This window comes from Scyliorhinus canicula, chromosome 6 (assembly GCF_902713615.1).
Source record: "Scyliorhinus canicula chromosome 6, sScyCan1.1, whole genome shotgun sequence".
NCBI lineage: Eukaryota > Metazoa > Chordata > Chondrichthyes > Carcharhiniformes > Scyliorhinidae > Scyliorhinus > Scyliorhinus canicula.
Window position 1 is genome coordinate 6,690,029 of NC_052151.1, and position 6,824 is coordinate 6,696,852.

Sequence of the window (6,824 nt, forward strand, 5' to 3'; positions counted from 1 at the left end):
GCCAAGAATTATGCGGAATGCCCGAAGGATTTGGGGATTATATGCCTTGTATAATTTGCGGAGTGGGCCACACCCATGGTGCCAGTGATGAAGCCCAACAAACCCGTCTGACTCTGCGGAGATTACAAGCTCACGGTAAACAAAAGTTCGCACCTATGTTAGGATGAGACATGAAGGCTCAGTTAGGGCACTTGAGAGTTACAAGTTAGCCAGGAAGGAACTAAAGGGAGAGTTAAGAAGAGCGAGGAGAGGACACGAAAAGTCGTTGGCGGATAGGATCAAGGAAAACCCTAAGGCTTTCTATAGGTATATCAGGAACAAAAGAATGACTCGAGTAAGATTAGGGCCAATCAAGGATAGTAGTGGAAAGTTGTGTGTGGAATCAGAGGAGATAGGGGAAGCATTAAATGGATATTTTTCGTCAGTGTTTACACTGGAGAAAGACAATGTTGTCGAGGAGAACACTCAGGTTCAGTCGACCAGGCTAGATGGAATTGAGGTTCAAAAGGAGGAGGTGTTAGCAATTTTAGAAAATGTCAAAATAGATAAGTCCCCTGGACCAGATGGGATTTATCCTAGGATTCTCTGGGAAGCCAGGGAGGAGATTGCAGAGCCTTTGTCCTTGATATTTATGTCGTCTTTGTCGACAGGAATAGTGCCGGAAGACTGGAGGATAGCAAATGTTGTCCCCTTGTTCAAGAAGGGGAGTAGAGACAACCCTGGTAATTATAGACCTGTGAGCCTTACTTCGGTTGTGGGTAAAATGTTGGAAAAGGTTATAAGAGATAGGGTTTATAATCATCTTGAAAAGAACAAGTTGATTAGCGATACTCAACACGGTTTTGTGAAGGGTAGGTCATGTCTCACAAACCTTATTGAGTTTTTTGAGAAGGTGACCAAACAGGTGGATCAGGGTAAAGCTGTTGATGTGGTGTATATGGATTTCAGTAAGGCGTTTGATAAGGTTCCCCACGGTAGGCTATTGCAGAAAATAAGGAAGTATGGAATTGAAGGTGATTTAGCGGTTTGGATCAGTAATTGGCTAGCTGAAAGAAGACAGAGGGTGGTGGTTGATGGCAAATGTTCATCCTGGAGTTCAGTTACTAGTGGTGTACCGCAAGGATCTGTTTTGGGGCCACTGCTGTTTGTCATTTTTATAAATGACCTGGAAGAGGGTGTAGAAGGATGGGTTAGTAAATTTGCAGATGACACGAAGGTCGGTGGAGTTGTGGATAGTGCTGAAGGATGTTATAGGATACAGAGGGACATAGATAAGCTGCAGAGCTGGGCTGAGAGGTGGCAGATGGAGTTTAATGCGGAAAAGTGTGAGGTGGTTCACTTTGGAAGGAGTAACAGGAATGCAGAGTACTGGGCTAATGGCAAGATTCTTGGTAGTGTAGATGAACAGAGAGATCTCGGCATCCAGGTACATAAATCCTTGAAAGTTGCCACCCAGGTTAATAGGGCTGTTAAGAAGGCATATGGTGAGCTAGCCTTTATAAGCAGGGGGATTGAGTTTCGGAACCACAGGGTCATGCTGCAGCTGTACATAACTCTGGTGCGGCCACACCTGGAGTACTGCGTGCAGTTCTGGTCACCACATTATAGGAAGGATGTGGAAGCTTTGGAAAGGGTTCAGAGGAGATTTACTAGGATGTTGCCTGGTATGGAGGGAAGGTCTTACGAGGAAAGGCTCAGGGAATTGAGGTTGTTTTCGTTAGAGAGGAGAAGGCTGAGAGGTGACTTAATAGAGACATATAAGATAGTCAGAGGGTTAGATAGGGTGGACAGTGAGAGTCTTTTTCCTCGGATGGTGATGACCAACACGAGGGGACATAGCTTTAAATTGAGGGGTGAGAGATATAGGACAGATGTCAGAGGCAGTTTCTTTACTCAGAGAGTAGTAGGGGTGTGGAACGCCCTGCCTGCAACAGTAGTAGACTCGCCAACTTTAAGGGCATTTAAGTGGTCACTGGATAGACATATGGATGAAAATGGAATAGTGTAGGTCAGATAGGCTTCAGATGGTTTCACAGGTCGGCGCAACATCGAGGGCCGAAGGGCCCGTACTGCGCTGTAGTGTTCTATGTTCTATGGACCGGTTCCCGGTGTCTAGAGTGGAAGATCTGTACCCAAAACTAGCTGGAGGATGTTCTTTTATGAAACTTGACATGAGCCACACCTATGTGCAGGTGGACCTAGGTCCAGCAAATTTGTGACCATAAACACTTATAAGGGGCTATTTGAATGCACTCGCCTCCTGTTTGCAGTCTCATCTGCCCCGGCAATTTTCCAGCGAAAACATCCTACAGCATCTGAAGGTGGCCATCTATCTGGACACTCTGCCCATCATGGGCACCACGGAGGAGCATATGGACAACCTGCAAGAAGTACTCAGATGGTTTTCCCAATTGGATGTCCAACTAAAGAGAAGCAAGTATGCGTTCCGCGCTAGAGCAGTAACTTACTTAGGATACACAGAGTGGGCAGGGATGGTCTACACCCAATGGAAGATATGGTTCAGGTCAGAATTAGGGCCCGGAGAACACCTCTGAACTCCGGTCAACCCTAGGTCTGATAAATTATGGAACATTCATTGTCAACCTGTGCACCTTATTGGCTCGAACCACATACTGTTGAAGGAGGACCAGGGGTGCTTCTTGGGTGCTTCATAAGACAAAGCATTTACCAGAGTAAAAGAGTGTCTATGATCCAACTCGGCCAGTAATCCTAACATGCAACGCGTTTCCATATACTTTGGAATGGCCCTGGACCACAGATGGGATGATGGCATGGAACACCCCATCGCTTTCGCCTTGAGGGCCCTGGCGGACGCTGAGCAACAATATGCTCAAATCAAGAAATAGGGCTTGGCGGTAATATTTGGAGTCAAGAAATTCAACCAAAATTTTGATGGGAGGCATTTCTCGATTGTGACTGACCATAAGCCCCTGCTCAGCTTTTTTTTTTAAAAAAGGAGGATAAGGGAATTCCACCCATTCGATTAGTTAGAGTTCAGGGTTGGGTGCAAAACTCTGCCACATGCTTTTGAGCAGCGGAATACAGGGGACCCTCCCTGTAGTCCTACAGTCTTTTGCCCAGAAACTCTTGGGAGCCCAGCGTGGAGGACGGTGCCATATTGTGGGTGCGACTGCTCGCTGACCTCGCAGGGCCTTTCATGGGGTCCATGTGTCTTTCATGGGGTCCATGCTCCTCATCATGGTAGATGCCTACTCAAAGCGGCTTGACACGCATAATATGGCTTCGATAACGTCCAGGGCCATGGTAGAAAAACTCTTGGTTCTCATTCAACATCCATGGGATCCTGGAGGTCCGGTAATGGACAATGGGACTGCTTTCAGGAACGTTTACAAAATGGAACGGCATCCCACACATTAGAATCATCCCGTCCATCTCTCACCCAACAGCCTGGTGGAAAGTGCATCCCAGACTCTCAAAAGGAGCATAAAGAAACAAGCTACGGGCTCCATGGACACACGATTGGTGCGGTTACTTTTTAACTAACACACACCACCACACACGATGATGGGAATCGCCCCTGCAGAACTGCTGATGGGCTAAGGCTTAGAACGCAGTTGACCCTTACATTTCTGAACCTCGGCAGGAAAGTAGAGATGCAGCAGGAAATGCAGAAGTGGCACCATGACTTGAGGATGCCAAGGTGACCGTTTCATTCCGGGACTATGCCCACAACTTTGGCTGTCAGGTGTCATGCTGGAGAGAACAGGACTGGTCTCGCAGAAGTTAGAATCTAGAGTACAGTTCAGTGGACGTATTTGGACCACCTGAAGCGCATGCCCACACTATACAATGCCAAACCTGCAGCAATGATGTCTCCTCCGTGCCAGGAACAGCCCCTCAGCCAGGGGACCCAGCAATCTATATCCAAGTGCCTGGTCCAGCAGAAGAATAACCCCGGCTCGGAAATGGAAGTATCCATGTAGACTCGATGGGCCGAATAGCCTAATTCTGCTCCTCTGTCCTATGGTCATGCCTGGGACAGAAGTCCCAGCGATAACACTTTGGAGGTCACTCCCACGAGGAATACAGGGAGACCAACGTCGATCTACTCGTGGAGTAAGAGCTTCCCAGTGTAGCCCCCTGGGGTGGCCACGTCCCGATTACAAATGGACACTTTGCAAAGAATGCAGGGAAAATGAACAATACTGAGAAAGCAAACAGGTGCAAGGTTTGTCTGTTGATTGGAGCTGTAGCTCCCAGACAAGACCGATACTGCAAAACCATTAGCATACTAATGAGCCATCTCCGGGGACAAAAGAGAAACATTTAGGTAAACGATACTAAAGCAGACACCCCGGCGCCAGAGGAGACTAGAACAAAGCAGGCCAACGGCCACCTAGGGCCCGCCCAGCAATCAGGGCAACCACCCCTTTATTGGAGGAAATCGATACCGATGATCAGGATACGGTCCAATTAATTGGGACCAAGTTCAAGGACCGCCCAAAAGCACGCGAAGCCCCCTTCGGGTATAAGAAGCCGCCACCCAAGAGAGAATCCTTCTTCTTGGCCTTGGCTCTCAGTGACGAGAGGCCTGCCTAGCAGCTGCACCAGAACAACTAAGTCCAAAGTCAACGCACGCTACGAGATAGACGCTCCTAGCTACTATTCCGTACCAGCTCAACCCCAGCAGCCTCAGAAACGGATAACGGCCATTGTTCCTCTGACTGAGTGGGCGCCCGAAGCTAAGTATAGGCTTTAGTAGTAGTGATAAGTTTAGTTGGTAGAGTTTTGTGCATGAGTATATTTGACTATGTGCACAAATAAATGAGCATTGATTTTGAACTTACTAACTGGTGTCTGGAGTCTTTGATCAGTATTCCATTTTGAACCTTGTGGAGGTATCGAAAGATACCTGGCGACTCTTGAGCAAACGCAATTAGAATTAAGGAAGGCGACCATATTAACCACCATAAACAGAGACAATTAAAGAGAGAACACAACGAGCAACACCAGGCGGCCACCCAGCTGGAGCTTGTCAAAGACCACACATATGCCTGCCAAAGCAGGGCCTACATTGGTTGGTTGTCCCAACAAGGACTGGATTAGGAGAGTTACTGCCCTGGGCAGAATATTATACATAGTTCACTAAATCCTTGTTCCACGACTGCTGGCTTCCTCAAGTTACTAAAGGAAGAAAATGTGCCATTATCTAGTCTGACTCTATTGACCTAGCAAACCATTCAGTTCAAGTGCAATTAGGGATGGGCAATAAATGCTGGCCCACATGCCTTGAATGAATTAAAAAGAAATAAATAATCACCTATTCTTCTCAACTCAAATGTGAGTATAGGCTCAATCTTACCTCATAATACAAACAAACCCCTCATCCATCAGCTTGTCCGATGTTTGCCTCAACTGTTTCCAATGTTGCTCCTTGAATGAAAGACCAAAACTGTAAACAGCACTTGAGAAATGGTCTCATCGACGCCCTGCACGTTGTGGCAAGATTTCTATTTTTATATTTCATTCCTTTTGCAATAAAGATCAGCATTCAGTTTTTCTTCCTAATTACTTGTTGTATCTGTATGCTAATGTATTGTGATTCATGTACAAGGGCATCCAGATCCCCCTGTACTGCAGGGCAACAAGGGATGGGCAATAAATGCTGGCCTAACCAGCGACACACATATCCCCTAAATTAATAAATAAATAAATACGCATTCTGTTTCTCTCCATTTAAATAAAAGTGGGCAGCTCACATTTTATTATATTCCATCTGTCAAATGTTTGCCTTCTCATTTAGCTGGCCTATATTTCTTTGCAGACACTTTGTATCCTACTTGCAACTTGCTTTCCTACCTACCTTTGTACCATCAATTCAATACAGTTCAAGTCATTCAACTTATTAATATAGATTGCAAATAGTTGAGGCCCCAGCAGTGATCCCTGTGGCACTCTACTAAGCTGAAAATAACCCATGTATCCCGACTCTCTGTTGCCCGTTTGTGAGCCAGTCCTCTATCTGTGCTAATATATCATGCCTAACCAGCTCTGGTGTTTTATCTTGTATCTCATCTTGTATGCAGCATGTTATTGAGTGTCTTGGGAAATCCAAATACACAACATCTACTGGTTTCTTTTTAATCCATCCTGCTTGTTACATTCTAGCTCTAACAGATCTGCCAAACACAATTTCCCCATCACAAAACCATGCTGCCATTGACTGATGTATGATTTTCCAAATGTCCCATTGCCTCTTCCATAATGGATTCTAGCACTTGCCCAATGGCAGACACAAGGCTAAATTGCTTTTGGCTTCCTGTTTCTGTCTCCATCCTTTCCTGAATAGAGCATTTGTGCTCAGGCCTTTCCAGAATCTCGTGAATTTGGAAGATTACAACCAATGAATGCATCCATTCTCCCTGCAGTCACTTCTTTTAAGACCCGAGGATGCAGGCCATGAGTTGTCAGCCTTAAGTTCTATTAGTTTTCCCACAATCTTTTCTCTAGTGATAGCGATTGTTTTATGTCTGCGGGGAAATATTGAAAATTAATTTAAATACTCAAATTGTGGGGACACATCAGCTTTTCAGAATCCAAACCACAAATGTGACAATGTAACACTGTAAATTAGATACAAGTGTAAATGCTGGTATAAAATGGTGAGATGGAGTCACAATTCAGGATTGCTAAGCCAATGGGGGCAAAGAAAGAATGTGACCAAAAACGTGCATGTATAAAGCTTGACCCTTTGTGCGTGTGGCTCTCTTCTTTGCTCTCTCTTCGCTGTTCATTTTCTTTTGTTCTCTTTCTATTGCCCATCTGGACTTTTTGCTTCTCTT